General features: G+C 45.5%; 1 protein-coding gene across 4 annotated transcripts in view; it reads left to right on the forward strand.

Moving 5' to 3' along the window:
• SGCD (sarcoglycan delta) overlaps window positions 1–15,415 on the forward strand; it is a 307,428-nt gene that overhangs the window by 163,649 nt on the left and 128,364 nt on the right. For 2 of the 4 annotated variants that reach the window (XM_018915521.3, XM_018915522.3), the window contains exon 1: window positions 11,521–11,654. The exons of the other annotated variants lie outside the window; for them this stretch is intronic. The gene's annotated coding sequence lies outside the window, so the exon portion shown is untranslated. Of the gene's footprint in view, window positions 1–11,520; window positions 11,655–15,415 lie in introns of those variants that run through there. 4 annotated transcript variants of the gene reach the window in all.

The following is a 15,415-nucleotide window of genomic DNA, read 5'->3' on the forward strand; positions in this document are numbered from 1 at the left end:
AGAGAATATCAGCTTGCAAGAGAAAAATAATGACAGTTCAAAATTGTGTAGCTAAATATTGTGCCTCAAAGTTGTGTTGGAAGGGGAATTTCAAAGATTATTCTGCAGCCTTGCCAATTAAAATAAATGATAAATATTTGCATTCATGGATGCCCTGGAGTGCTTTCTCTAAGAAAGAGAGAAAAGGCAGAACAAGGTTTGGAATTCAGTACTTGCTAAGAAAATAAAGACCTGGGGCTGTGCACAAGTACTCCCTTAATCCCTGTTGTATTTGTTGTTTCTTTGACACTTCTCTCTGTTACTTCCACTGATGTCTGGTAGATGGCATTAGCGTATAACAAATTTCTGAAGTTCTTTTCTTATTGGAGGGGGGTTATTTTTCATCCATTTTACAGATAATGCTGTCTTTTTCTGGCTAAGCAGTTTTAAAGCATTTTTCCCCTCAATGTTTCAGTTATGATTTGACTAAATGCTTATATTATTCAACATGCTTTTTTTCCTCCTCCTTGTGCCATATAATTATTATTTCTTCTAGAGGGCATCAATCACTGAGAAGAAAAACTTGATATTTTCAGCTGACTCTGAATTTAGAAGCTCTTTTATATTGTGCACTGTTTATATGCAGTACCATATTTATTTCATATTCTCTTGGCTTAGAAAGAGGGATGGTGCTCTGAAGGGAGAAGAAAAATTCCTCACACAGAGACAAAAAATGCAGATAATCAGAGTAGTAAATAGAGATGCTTACATAGAGGGTTGAAGACATATTTGACTGCTTTGCAGAGAAAGAAGCTCCATAAATATCTTTTGTCTTTTTAAGTCCACATAAGCATTTTTTAGCTAATTTTGTGTGCTCCAAGAAAACGAATATGAATTCCATGACAAGGGACCATTTTGCATAGGAAAGCAGTCAGTCCTAGAGATTTTCTTAATCTGGACTGGGAGAAGGAAGTTTGATCCACAAGTACCCTTTGGCAGCAGGGTTTATGGCTCTGCCAGGGTTTTATCTTCCTCAGTGCTCCCTGGGAAAGACATCACTTGTGCTGAGATCTACATATTTGTCCTTGCTTGTAGATTCAAGAAGCAGGTAACATTTTGAGCAAAAGTTTTGGCTAAATGCTGTTTGAAAGACATTTGGAGCACTGGGACAATGCCTTTTTTTTTTTCCCCCCACATTCTCCTCACCATAGAAATAAGACTTACTTCCTTCATAAATAACCAGAAGGTTTATTTATAAATAGCAGAAGGGAGAAGTGGAGTGCTGGGGGAACAGTTTTGTGGGCACAGCAATGATTTTAAGCAACCCTCAAGAGGTGTCTGTTTATGAAGATGATCCTTTGCAGATCACATAGCAAAGGACTAAAAAATGATAGAGATATCTTTGAGGTTAATTTTCTGTAAAGACTATATAAATGCAAAACATGCTAAGCACCAGGTTTTATTCAATCTATCTAATTATGAGCAACTAATCAGCATAATTTTCCTGCATTTTCAACCACATTTCCTTGAGATTGAAGTATTTAAGGCAATTATGAAGAAATGCCAACACCTAATTGTGACAGATTTTACCTTTAAGGAATCCTTGGGGTTGTCTTTATACAAAAATGCAAATAATTGGGGACAGACAGGGCTAAGCACTCTCTGGGTCCTGGTGTAAGAGGCATTGTTGTGGTGCAGACTCACTGCAGTGAGTAAAGAGCAGAACACAGGTAGCCAGCTTTCTTTTCTTCTCCTTTTAATACCTCCTAAAGCATGTTGGTTTAGAATTGTTTCAGGACCTTGCTTCAGAACACAGGGCCAGCTTCTGCATCAAGTGGAAGTGTGTGGGTGCATTTCTATCCTTTTGCTTGCAACAAGCTGTAACTTCCAGCATTAAGGTGTCATTTCTCTTAGGTGGACACCACCAGGGCTTCCTCTGGAAGGAAGATGGACCAATTTCCCATGGGCATCACCATCTAAACGTGCTGACCTGCTGTAGCACAGCACAGGCTTTTGCAGGTGGAGGTGTCCTTGCTGGGGCTCCTCTGCTGTGTTATTTCCCCTCTCTGCCACCCTGTCTTTATGGTGGTCTTCTGCTGTTATTTGCAGGCAGGTTGTCTTCCAGCTGTTATTGCACCTTCCCTTGGCCTCTGTCATCTCTCCCAATTACTGAAATAGTGCTGATTGTGGGCTGCTCTCCAGCACAGAAATAGCATGTTGTTGTCATGTAGAGCATTAAAATTCATGGACTGTGGCCTGTCTGTTTTCTGGACAGGCCTGTTAACCTTTGAGGATTTGCTGTTCAGATCTTGCTGTACAATAATAAAAACAGGGAAGTGAGAAGGAGCCCTGCTGGGAGAAAGTTTATGTGTTGGGATGATGAACCCATAAAACTCAGTGGCTGTTCCAGACCGTGCTCCCAACACGTGTTCCCCCACCTGCTCCCATTCCAGCCTGGGAGCCCCCTGGGTGATTGAGGTTACAGGAAAGGCTCAGGCTGTGCTCCTGTGCTGCAGGCAGAGCAGTTTAACCTCCACGTGGCAGCCAGGATGGAGACTGCAGTGCCACCGTGCTGAGCTGCTCCCAGATTTGTGTGAGGATGATGATGATGATAAATAGTGCAGGGTGACAGGGGAGGCTTTGCTCAGCAGCACTGATGTGAACACAGCCCAGTGCTGCTCCTGCCAGATGCTCTGGAACTGAGAAACAGTTGCTGCAGAATTCACATCTCACCCCACTGCTCCAATGCGTTTTTTGTGACTGAAATATCACACTTCTTAAATGCATGTGTTTATTTTCACAGCCAGTTGAGGGTCAGTGCTCTGCATTGATTTCTCTTGTGCTGAGCTCCAGTAAGGTGAGGGGTTACAAAAGCACCCAGCCATTGATTAGAACTGTAGAGTCACAGAATATCCTGAGTTGTGTGGGATCCACAAGGATCATTGAGGTCCAGCTGGTGGCTCTGCACAGGACAATCCCAGCAATCCCACCCTGTGTGTGACAGCATTGTCCAAACACTCCTGGAGCTCGGCAGCCTCAGGCTGTGCCCATTCCCTGGGGAGCCTGGGCAGTGCCAGCACTCTCTGGGGAAGAACCTTTCCCTGATCTCCATCCTGAATCTCCCCTGGCACAGCTCCAGCCGTTCCCTGGGTGCTGTCACTGTCACACAGAGCAGGGATCCGAGCTGTCCCTCCGGAGGAGCTGCAGTCCCTGGTGAGGTCTGACCTCAGCCTCCTCTTCTCCAAGCTGAGCAAACCTGGTGACCTCAGCTGCATCTCATAGGGCTTCCCCTCTGAACCTTTGTCTTTGCATTTGGAAATGGGGTTTGTAGGAAAGGGATTTAATTTTTCACTTTGCATGTTTATTGCTCATGTCGAGGGGGAGTTTACCAGCTTCAGCATGTCCCCAACCCACAGAACTGGAGAAGGCAGGACAGAGCTGGAAAGTGAGAATAAGACACAAGGGCACTTATTAAAAAAAAAAAAAAAAGAAAAAAAGGCAGAAGCAAATAAACTTTTTAAATTAACAGTTAGTGACTTCATAAACTACAATTGTAAATTAAACCTCTGAGTGAGGCATGACATAAAAACTCTTCTACTCTTTGAGAAGCATCCACATAAACTTTCATCATAACCTGAGGAGAATTGTGGCAGGTAAAATCCCTCACGTTCTTGGAACATCTCTCTTACCTCTCCGACAGCAACTTTGCCCAAAAACGAAGTCTGGATGAAAGACAAAAAGCACCTCTCTCTCCTTTCCTCTCCTTGCCCTCTCTCCCTTTGTGATTCTTATTGGATAGTACCAAGAAATCCAGGAAGGTATTTTTAGCCTGAGGGAATGGAGAATTTAGGACAGAAACGATGTTGACATTAATCACAGCAGTGATGAAATTCCACTTCAAAATATACGAATGTGGCAAGGTTTTCCCTGTGTCCTACTAATGAAAAGAAGATCCTGTTGCTGCCAAGCCACAGGATGTTTTGCTCAGGCAGAGGAGTCCCAAAATGAGCCTCTTATTTTCCTGCCATATGGAGGTGAGTATTGCAAGAGGAACTTCCTTCCATTCCTCTACCTCTGCAGTGAAGATTACTGCAGCGTGGTGCTGGTGGGGCTGCTGGGGTCTCTGTGCTCACAGGGAATCCAACACCAGAGCTGGGAGGTTGTGGGATAAAGAGACAAAGCCAGGAACCAAATTGTATGTTGGCTCTGTGGAGGAAGGGGCAGGATATTTGATTCTCTCCTCTGTACTCTGAAGGGAACAAACATTTTCAGCCACCTTTAGCATGACTCTTGGGGTCACAGAGAGATTTGGGAGCAGCAGCAGCAGCAGCAGCCCTCTGACACTGCAGTGAGGGTTAAACCTCACCAACTGCTGAATCAGAAAAATGTTTGGAAGAGGAGAGCAGACCAAGTGCAAATGGTCCCAGCAACACTCTTGGGTGTTGCAACCTTTATTGATGCTGCTGAACATGCAGGAAATCCTCCTAGCTCAGGCTCCAAAACCTGCTTAGGTATAGGAGAGCACAAGGAATCCTCTCAGAAACTGAGAGGTAATAGCTACAGAAACAAAGGGATTTCCCAATTAAAATGCCTTTTTACCCTTTGTGACATCCTGCCAATAACTGAAGCAGAGATACTGAGACTGAGGGGCCCTTGAGTGTATCTCTGTAGAGAAATCCAGGCCTGGAATTTTTGCCCAATGGCCTTTTCATGATCCATGGAGTACACATCCTCTCCAATATGCCTCTGCCATACTGAGTTCTCTGGCAAAGGTCAGGTGTAATTACTGACATACAAGCATGCATTTATTTCTCAAGCCATTGCATCTTTTTTCCTTCCTTCTCACATAATCTCAGTGTAGTTTAATTTTCTAAGGAATTAGCTTTTTAAACCTTCCCCAGTATTCTCTGTTGAAACTCAAAATGTGTGTGTTTGTTTATATATCAGCACAATCATTCTTTAATGTGCTACAGCTCCAAGTGTCTGCATTCTGTCAGGAGCTGCTCTATGAACAGCACGTGCCTTAGCACCTCTTGCAGAATATAAGCACAGAGAAAGAATTTGCAAAATTTGGCCAAAGTTTGCTCACTATTTTGGTTACCAGATCTGTTGTCTCCTTGCTGCTTGTTCCAGAGTGGATGTTGTACATCAGGTTTTAGTATCACAGAATGGTTTGGGTTGGGAGGGACCTTTAGAAGCCATCTGGGCCAAGCACCCTGCAATGAGCAGGGACATCTTCAGCTACATCAGATTGGTCAAAACCCTGTCCAGCATGGGTGCAGGGACCTCTCTGGGCAGCCTGTTCTGGTGCCTCACCCCCCTCATTGTAAAAAATGCCTTCAGCTATAACCTGTGTGATCTGGATAGTTTACCCTGATGGTGAGAGCCTAATGCTGCCACAGGAGGAGGAGGAGGAGGGCAAGAGTTCTCCTTGGTCAGATACTCTGGAGGAAGGTCACTGCTGCCCATCTCAGGAGTCTCAGAGGATCATGCACAAGTGTTGCTGTCCAGAGTGACACCCAGAGCTCGTTAAAGCAGATGGCTCTGTCCTGGGCTGACAGGCTGCCTTGTTAGTGTTCTGCAAGAGTCCTGCTAATTGCTTGGAGAAAATGCAGATCTGCTGCCTACGGAAATTGTTCTGTGGAGCCAAACTTGGGAGCATTGGGTGGCGCTAAACTTTGTGATATAATAGGATACCTAAGTGTAAGTACAAGCAGAGCTTCTTTCTTGACAGAATAAAAATAGTCTGGGTTGGAAAGGGAAAGGCTGTGATGAGCACAGGCTGCTGAACAGCTCTGCCTGACCAGAAACTGCTCTGCATCAAATGTAAGAGTGGCACGTCCATACTCAGAAACTCTCCACTCCAACAGACCTAGCAGAGAAACTGAAATGCTCCCCCAGAAGGTGATTATTGCAGGCTGAGGTGGCAGTGTGTCGTGGTCAGGGCACATATCTAAGCCAAGCTCAGAGAGCAGCTCTGTGCCTTGAACCTCATTTCTGAAAGAACGGAGCCTGAGGCTGCTCAGATAAGAGTAATGAATTTGGATACTGTTAAGACTTTAATAGTAGAACAATTATTGGCCTTGCCAACTGAATATTTGCTCTTATATCTGTATGGAATTAATCTTTGCAGTGGGTTTTTTTTTCCCCTTGCATTTGTTATGCCAGAGGAGTAGAAGCCAGGGACGTGGCACATCTTTTTGCCTGGTGACACCCATCCTGCTCCCTTGTCGTGCTGCAAATGGAGAGACCCTATTGTTTGTAAATGAGGACCTTTCTGATTATTGATAAATAACCTCTGGATGGGAAGCATGACACATGCTGGCTGGAAGAACAGGGCTCTGTAATGGTAATATTGCCTTGAAATTACAGCCCACGTAGTTTGAGAATTATTCAGGATAATTACATTAATGTTGCCAGAGAAATGAAAAGGAACACTTTCCATTCTACCTATTAACAAGCTCTGCTGGCCTTAAATTATTTCTGAGAAGAGCCTGAAAATGGCTGAAATCATCAAAATAATTACGAAGCAGCAGTTGGGGTAGAGGGGTGGGCTGGGTGAGATCCTGGCTGTGGCTTTTTTGGCTGACAGGTAAAGACTGCTGCAGCTTTTGTGGGGAAAGGAGCACGGCACAGAGCTTTAGGGTTGGGAACACTGCAGGCTGCAAAAGGGCTCAGGGAGTCTGCAGGTTGGGACCCTAAGGAGAAAGGAGCAGGCTGCTCTCAGTGTAGGTGTTGCACATCAATGTGTGCACAGGGGAGCATGAGCCTGCTGCTGTTCTGGTGTGCTGGGAGCTTCCATCCTCCACCCTCCCTTGCTGACGGCTCTCCTGAGCCTGTACAGTGGAAGGTGCCTTTGGTGATGACTTTTTGCCACTTTGATCCTTGTCTCATAGCAGCAGCAGAGATGGGAATGTTTCTGAACTCCAGGCCCTGAGCAGCAGCTCTCTGAGTCTGGCCTCTCATGAAAGCTCAGTCCTTCTCTTGAGCTCCTGTTGTGTTTTTGGCCTTGTGCAAGCAACACTGACTCCTGCCCTGACCTGCTGTTGCCCAGCTCACCTGTGATATTACTGTGAAACCAGGACTTTCTGTTGTGTTTCCTTTGATTTGCTTATGTTATTGCACTGTTTGCTAAGTCTGGGATGAATAGAAGGGGAAGATTTACTCAGATCTAAATAACTCAATGTTGTGGCAGTCAAGGTCTCTAGGGTCACCTCTGCTGATACTGGAGTTTCTCATCTGCATGAAATTTAGAGTATCCTTGGAACGCCTGTCTGCAAGAGCAGCTCTGTCCCTCTTTCCCTTTAGTCTCCAAGAATTAGCAGATCTTGCATCTCATGACCAGTCCTATATTTATACTTCTTTCTAAAAAGTAGCCGTATTTATCTCCTGGGAAGAAACTGGAGCAGTGGGTGAGGAGGTCGGGGGATGCAGGCACTGCAGGTCTGGCTGCTTCCAGCTCACAGCCATGTTCAAACACACACACACACATTTCATTTTCTCCCATTTCCTTTGCACTTGTCCAACAAGTCCATCTCAGCCCTGTGTGATTACCTGATGACCTGTGTGCCTTCAGCACTCCCAGTACTCAAACAGGGTTTTGCTCCCTGCCATCAAGTCAGCCTCACTCCCTGCACACACACACACACACACAGGGAAGGGTTTCTCCCTTCACTGCAGCATTCCACCCCTACGGCTGCTGCCACTCCCCACACAAGTTTGGGGACCCCCTCCTTGTCTCTTGGCATTGCCTTTCCTCCTCCCTGCATGCTCAGGGCTGGCTGAATCCATCAGGAATGCCAAGAGCTGCTCCTGACCCACAATAGTTAACTCTAATCCATCAGCTCCCTTAATTCTGCATTTAAGGAGATGGAGCTGAAATGAGTCTTGGCTTCTCCCTTTGCACATGGGTACTCGAGAGATCCCTTAAAAGGCTCCAAGGCTGAGGGTGATTTAAAATAATAATAATTTGGCAGATGATTTCTTTCAGTTGAGACATTAAAAATATTTAAACATTTATATTTATTCTATTGTGATACTTCGAGAGATTTAATGGATTTTAAAAGAAGTCATTTGGAAGGTAAGCTCAAACCAAGGGATTGCTGAATTATTTCAGATAATAAAAATTTCATTTTGACTTCTTCCTCCACTCCAGGTGCACCCACACCTGCGTTTACATGCTGATTCTTTCTGCATATTTGGTTTGCCCTGAATTTTTTAGGAAGGTTTAGGGAATGCTTGAGAGAGTTCTTGGATATCTGCACAGCATGAAAATCTCAAGTTTCATTTTGTATGCAAGTAGATATTATTTGTTAAATGAAATTAATTATGAATATTTATAATTCAGCAGTAAATATTAGATAAATTCCAGCTGCTTCTAGAAAATGCTGTCAAAAGTGAGGGCAGGTATAAATTGTGGAGCAGGAACTTTCCTTCCTGTCTTTTGTAGGTCTCTTTATAGTGTAGAGAAATTCATGGATCCAGGTGGATTGGATCTCCTGCACAAAATTGAAGTCCCTATGTGTTGCAGTCTCCAGCTGCAAAGATACTGAAGCTTTGAGGGGGGTTAATTTGTTTTCATCTTCCCAAAGTGCTCTAGTAGTTTTTTTTAATCCTCATAACCCTGCCAGTTCTGAGGAATAATAGCAGTTACATAGATAGTTATGTCGACATCAACTTAAGGTTTATGCTTGCAAGGTTCATATATTTTTGGTCGTGCTGGCACTAATACAAGTGATGGCTCAATAACAGAAAAATAGAACAGTCCCGGAGCCACAGTTCTGATGCTTGAAGTGTCTTTAAACCCTGCACCCAAATGAGAAAGAGATAAAAACAACCTACTCAAAGTGGCTTAGCTTGAAGGAGCATTTTATGTGTTACTTGATGACAAAATAGTGAGGCATTAATGCAGTTTACAGTAAGACACCCCTGAAGTTATCAGTGAGGTTGGTGTGATGCCTGACAGATTTAATGTAAATATTTATAGACTTGGCCTACTAATTATGCCAGTGGAAAAAATGCAGTATTAATGCTGTCACCTCCCCATGTCTCTACCTGCCAGCATGCTGCTAGCTCGCATAAATATTCTGAAGATAGAAAGTACATCACATAAACAGAAGAGATCATTTAGATTTTTAATAAGGGATTAAGTTATCTCCAGCAGCCGTTTCCAGCCTGTGGGCCACAGATGTATGGGAGGCCTGGGGACTATCCCCAAGGGAAAAATGACAAGTTAAGAGGGGGTTTTGTAAGGTATGTAGGAATCTCTCTCTGTGAAATGATTACAGGGGTATGCACCACCTCTGTCAAATATTTAGGGGTCCTCACAGCGAGAAAAATTTGAAACCCACTGATTTACTGCATTTATGTAAAGAACTGAGTAATCTCAAAGTGCTGTACTGCCATGTTTTGAATGATTGGACTAATGATCCTGCCAGAGCCAGGCTGCCATAAAAAGTCCTGGACCACAAAGCACTAAAGCATGTGCTTAACTCAAAACACACGACAATCCACTGAAGTTACTGCCTGCCCCATCCATAGCTGGTGTGCTGAATAAAGACCACAGGGAAATTTAAGACAGAAGGCACGGACTGCTATCATCTTGCAAACAGCTCTGCAGATGCCTGATTGTCTTGTACAACTGAAAATCTAATTATGTGAATCTGCAGTTCATATTTTTCTGTTTCAGCTTATTCATACCAAGAGACTTTGGTACAGGCGCCTTTGGTTTCAGCTGTTGCTGGCTGCCAACACAAAGAGTATTACCATGGCTGTGGTAGTTTGTTGAGGAGGCTCTGAGCTGCACAGACAGTTCTTCTGGTCTGTGATCCAGGTTTCTGCTCTGGCACGAGCTGACTCCTCACAAGCTGTGCAAATAGATGTGAAATGCTACCACCAGTGGTTGTGTGTGTGCTCGCCTTTTGTTTGAAAGTCTTGCCAACTGAGGCAGGGTGACCGTGTGGTTTCATCCTGTCCTGTCTTCTGCAGATTAGCATCCCAGTCTGGATCCATCCCCGCTGATTGCAGCTTGGGGGCTGGTCCAGGCTGCCCACATCTGGCCTGGGCACAAGGGCAGTACTGCTGACCCGTGTGTGCCTCTGTGCAGGAAGAAGGAAACAGCGTTTTGGTAGCAGGGCTAAGTGCAGGCAAGAGCCACGCATGGTGTGGCCACAGCAGCTCTCACAGCAGCTTGGGTGGATGAAGTGCAGGCTTTCCACAGGGGCATCCCACGTGGGTTTTGTAAGGTCTCACTGCTGATGGGTGAAAAGCAGATCTCACATTCCTGTGGGTGATTGAGTCCTTGCCATGGACTGAATCCACAGCCCGTGGAAGGCAGCAGGCTTCCTCTGCCTTCAGAGAGTGCTGGATCAGAGCTCCCTTTACTTCTAATCACCACTGCCTTTATCCCTTGTAAACACTTCCCTGGCCCACCACACCTCTGCAAACCACACAACAGAATAACCCCAAAGAAGTGGAGTGCACGGTTTGAAAAGGAGCATTAGGAGGGGAAAATCTCTCTCTCTCTCTTTAAACTGTCTCTTTTCTATATTGTTACCTTGACAACTCTGCTGCTGTGTTTCATCTTTGGTGGGACTTAGCTGTGGTGGAATAAGGGGGACATCCATGTGTGCTTCCACATCTTCTCCAGCTCTGCCTGCCAGGCACATGCCAGGCACAGGGCATCCTGAGCTGCAGAGCCCACGGTTGCTGCCTTGACCCACGGTGCTGCCTGGAAATGATTACAGATATTAAGAACTGGGACCCGTTCTGATTAAAGGTATAACATTATATCTTCTATTTCTTTTCCTTAAGCCAATGCCAGAGCGGTGTTAATGCTCTTTAAAAGGAGATGCAAGGTGCTTAAAATATTTTGGGTTATAAAGGTTAGGACAGCTGGAAAGCAGAGAGGGATGAAAGTACTCAAAAATAGTTGTATTATTTTTAGTATAAGCAGATACAGGAGTATGTGTCAAGATTAGGATACAGTTCTGATGTGCTGAACTGAGTCTAGAGATGCTAAAAATATGCTTTCTTTTCTCATAGTTTTAGAAGAGACAGAGGCAAAGGTAAAGGGAGAGTAGTGGTGAACTGAAATTTTATCTCCTGTGCTTCCTTTCTTGTTGGGATTTGGCAAAGCTGGCTGTTCACCTGGGTGCCCATGACACCAGCAAAGCACAGGAGGCAGGGTGAAGTGCTATCAGTGGGAATGGGATCCCTCCCACCCCATTTTTCCTTCTCCCAAAGAAAATCTCCACCAACATAATCCCTTTATTCCTTTTAACCGAAATGGCAGCGAAGGCAAGGCAGGCAGGCTCCGGGGCTGGGTGCAGACGGGGGTGTCTGTGTCTGAATGTGTGCAGGGAGAAGGGGGCTTCTAATGCAAAACACATGTGTTTTCAATTGCTTGCTGGAGCCAGCCCAGTAGCTGTAACTTGGCCTGACAAAGCCTTATTGAAGTACAGACAGTGTGGTTTCAAAGCAGTTAGAAAAAGAACGGGAATGCTGTTCAGGAAATTCTTCAGGCATGGGCAGGGACTTGGCTGCAGTTCTGCTCTTGGAAAATCTGACAGGGGCAGCTCATGAGCACAGGCCAGGCCTCGTGCTGCTCTGAACGCTGAGCTGCATCTTGCCCAGGCTCCTGCACCCTCCGGGCGTTCATCCATCCCAAGGGAGAGGTAAGAGCTGCCCTGCTCCGTCCTGCCAGCACCGCGCGGATTTGCCTCCTTTTGTGCCTCTGCAAAAGGGCTTCTTGCTCTCACACTGCTCTTAGAGCAAAAAACAAGAGTCAAGAGTGGGGAGTTGTGGCATGTTTGCGAAGGGTTGGGAGCAGTCTGAGGCTGGGTGGTGGTTTCTGGCTGAATTTGTGTCGATAGTAAAGCTGCAGGCAAAGCGACGCCCGTGCCGCGGCTCTGACTGGGGGAATGCTGCACCCAGATAATCCCCAACTTTTTCTTTTTGGGGAGTGAGTGTGTGCATAACCTGAAGCTGCTGAAAGGTTGGCTCTGGACCATGTGTCAGTGAGATATTTGGGTGAAAAATGCGACTCAGTTACAGTAAATACATTTATAAGTGCATTGTATTGTAGTTGTTTAATGAGTTGAAAGCATGTTTGTCTGGGGGTTGTTTGCCAATTCCTGGTACTGCAAGCTTATGAAGAGAGGCAGCAACTCAGTAATAATCACTGCCTTGTGATTTGTCTGCATATTTTTTTTTCCTGTATCTCACAAAACATGAGCAAACTGCAACAGACAGCACGGTCAGAAGCCACGTAGAGAAGATGAGGAGGGAAAACATTAATTTCGGGGCTGTTCTCTCTGCAACTTCTCTTCCGATTTGCGTTTCTTTCCCCAAATAACTGAAGAAACATTTCTGATGAAAAGCTCGCTCCCTCTTTAGGGACCTGCCAGATTTAGGCAATGTTCTCTCATCCTTTTAGTTGCAGCATTAAAGCTTGTCTTGCCTTTGCAGAGATATCAGCCCCTTATATGGCAGGCTTGGGCTCGGGATTCGGGAGCGCGCGTTCGTCAGGGGATGGAGGTGTCAGGAGGAGTCTGCCTCGCCTCACCTCACAGACTTCCTTGCCTCTGCCACTGCCTCTGCCTTGCATTTTCAGAGCAGTGTTATTTGATGTGTTGAAAACGCTTTTTTAGCTGTGTTTTATGGTGATGGTGTCGTTTTTTATTTCCCTTCAACAAGGAATGAATTAAGGGTATGAAATGATAGGATGGGACGGTGCTAAGAATCTCTGCCTGGTTCATGGGAGCAGACACACGGTTTGCTTTGCCTGCATCCAGCAGGGCTCAAATAGTCACTCATCTTGGCACCCCAAAAATTCAGGGACAAGGGGAGCTTCCCCTCCAAAGGGCAACAGATCCAGAATGTGGCAGCACCAGAGCTTTCTCCCAGTAATTCTGCTGAAGAGTGTTGAGTTTGTTGGAGCCAAAAGAAAACTCTCTGGGTTTGGAGTGCAGGAAGGGCATCCTACAGGAGACATGGATGTACTCTGGCTTCTGGAGGCTGATGGGGGGCAAAGGGAATGAGAGGAAGGACAGAGAGGAGCTGTGAAAGGAGGAGGGATATGAGGGAAATAAAGAGGCTTGATAAGGTTGAAATTTGTTTTGCATAAAATACACCTGCAGTGAAAATGCTTTGTTAAATGAAGGTCTTGTATGATCTGGAACTTCCTGAGCCTTCACAGGCTGGCATCTTACCCTGCAGACTTGGATCTCTATTGCGTTTCTCAGCAGCTGTTAGTTTAGGCAACCAGTCAGCCTATTATCTTCTTCACTGCTAGCTATAAGCTTATTGTTAAAAAACTAAATAACATTCCAGTTTTTGCTTCTGATCATGCAGCATGCCACCTCCCAAATGTGATTGTCAGCTCTGAAGAGCCAGAGATAGGAAGAGGCTGGAATATGGCCATCTTAGCCAGCAGCAGCCAGGGCCATGGGAGCTGGTGTTTCCTCCCCACCTTTGGCAGCTCCTCCTGAGCCTCCTCAGTGGCCTTTGTGCAGCTCCACCTGGGTCAAGCATTCAAGCCTTGAATCCAGGAGGGCTGAAGAATGCATGCATGTGTGGGCAGAGTGGAGAGAGCCTCTTGATTTTGGAAGCAGATAGATAGGAGAGCCATTAGCACACCCCAATATGTGCATCCCTTCTCCTGGTCCTTCCCAGCAGCAAACCAGAGAGAGAGTCAGTGCAAAAGAACAAATGGGTTAGCACAGAAGGCACATCATGTGGAGGGAAGATGGAAGATGCAGCAGAACAAGTTTTAACTTGTGTGAGCAGGAACACTGCAGAGACTGCACTCTGGATCCTGGCACATGCTCAAGCCCCACAGTTCTCAATTTGTGCCGTGCTGGTTGGGTTCCAGCCGTATAAATCCATATTATGATCCTGCTTTGCACATTCCTGCAAGCCATATCTCTTTTCTTGGTGCTGTGGGGTGAGAGTGTGTTGGGGCAGGAGTCTGCAAAGTGTCACCTCCTGTGGCTTGCTTTCTGATTCGAGCTCAGTTGATGATATCCCCCTTGCTGTTCCCACAGCCTCCTGCAGTCACACCTGCTGCTGGCTATTTTGGTGCAGTTCTCATGTTTGTGCGTCCTGCTTTGAGACGCTCTGGTGGGAAAGAGCTTTTCTAAACTTGGCACGATGGACAGAGGCTGGGAGTGCTTCACATCATCTGAGTGGTGCAAAGGAAGCAGTGTGTGAATGCAGCAGAGCTGGTGTGGTGTTTGCATGCAGTGTGAATTTTTTACCACAAATTGTGGGGCATTTTGTGAAAGATATTCTCTGTTGACTAGCTTGATGCATAAAAGGACTCTCTGCAGAGACTTGCAGTAAGTCCTTGCTAGCTTTCCTTGCTAGCTTTCTTGCTAGCTTTCCATTTTCTTCTTAATTCTGAAAAAAAAGTATTGAGACAAGCTGACTATCAAGTAGAAGTGTAAAATTTAAAAGAGGCTGTCATAAGTAAAAAAGCAGACACGTTTCTGTCCTTCTCAGAGAAGAGAAGCAATAGTGACATCACATTGCTCACAGATTCTTGCAGCATAATAAAATACCGCTTTTGGCTTAGGAAATACAATTCAGAGATGGAGCTGCCTGTTACTTTGGTTTGTTCTGGCAAATTCTGATAGGTTTAGAGTTTTAGTGTGAGTGCTCTTTGAATGCAGAGAAGGGACAGGACGGTCCCATTGTTCAGCTTTTGGTTGAGTCCATCTGCTCCAAGCTTTTGGTTTATAAACTGAGGTTCTTGCAGTGCACTTATTCTCAAGCACATTTGTGGTCGAAATGCTGCCAGCCCAAACAGCTGGGGAAATTATGAGAGCTTTCAAGATGTTAGAGGTGGGGAGTAGCCTGAGGGGTCGGAATGAGATGCTTTACCAAGACATGAATCCCCAAGGTCTCCCCAGCTGCCTGTGCTGAGTCCATTTTCCACAAGATGCAAGAGGAAAGAAAGGTGTTTTCCAGTGGGCTGGGCAGAGTGTGCCCTGATGGAGTACAGATCCAAAAAAGCTTGTTGATGTGCTTATGTTTGCCAGAATCAGGCCAGATGTTTGACTAACACTACATGTGGTGTACCCCCTGAAAGAGCCTTCTCATAAAAGAGCAGAACATTCCTTAGGCTGTTTCCTTTTCCTTTGTGTTGCTCTGGCCATGTATCAGCAGTGATACCTGAGAAATGGGCACTGAGTGGTGATGGTGTTCCCAACTCAGGGAAGAGCTGCTCCTCATACGGAGGCATAGGCACTGTTGACAGAAACAGAGGGACAAGCAGACAGCAAAGATTTAAGCTTTGGGGACACCAATAACAGTTCATGGCTTAGATAGTCCTGGAGAAAAGTGCTATGGGATTTAACTGTCCCAGCAAGTATTTTATCACGTGGGCTGTTCCCCAATACTCAGCCCTTGCTGGCCATGCTGCAAGTGAGAAGTC

This window comes from Serinus canaria, chromosome 13 (assembly GCF_022539315.1).
Source record: "Serinus canaria isolate serCan28SL12 chromosome 13, serCan2020, whole genome shotgun sequence".
NCBI classification, from domain to species: domain Eukaryota; kingdom Metazoa; phylum Chordata; class Aves; order Passeriformes; family Fringillidae; genus Serinus; species Serinus canaria.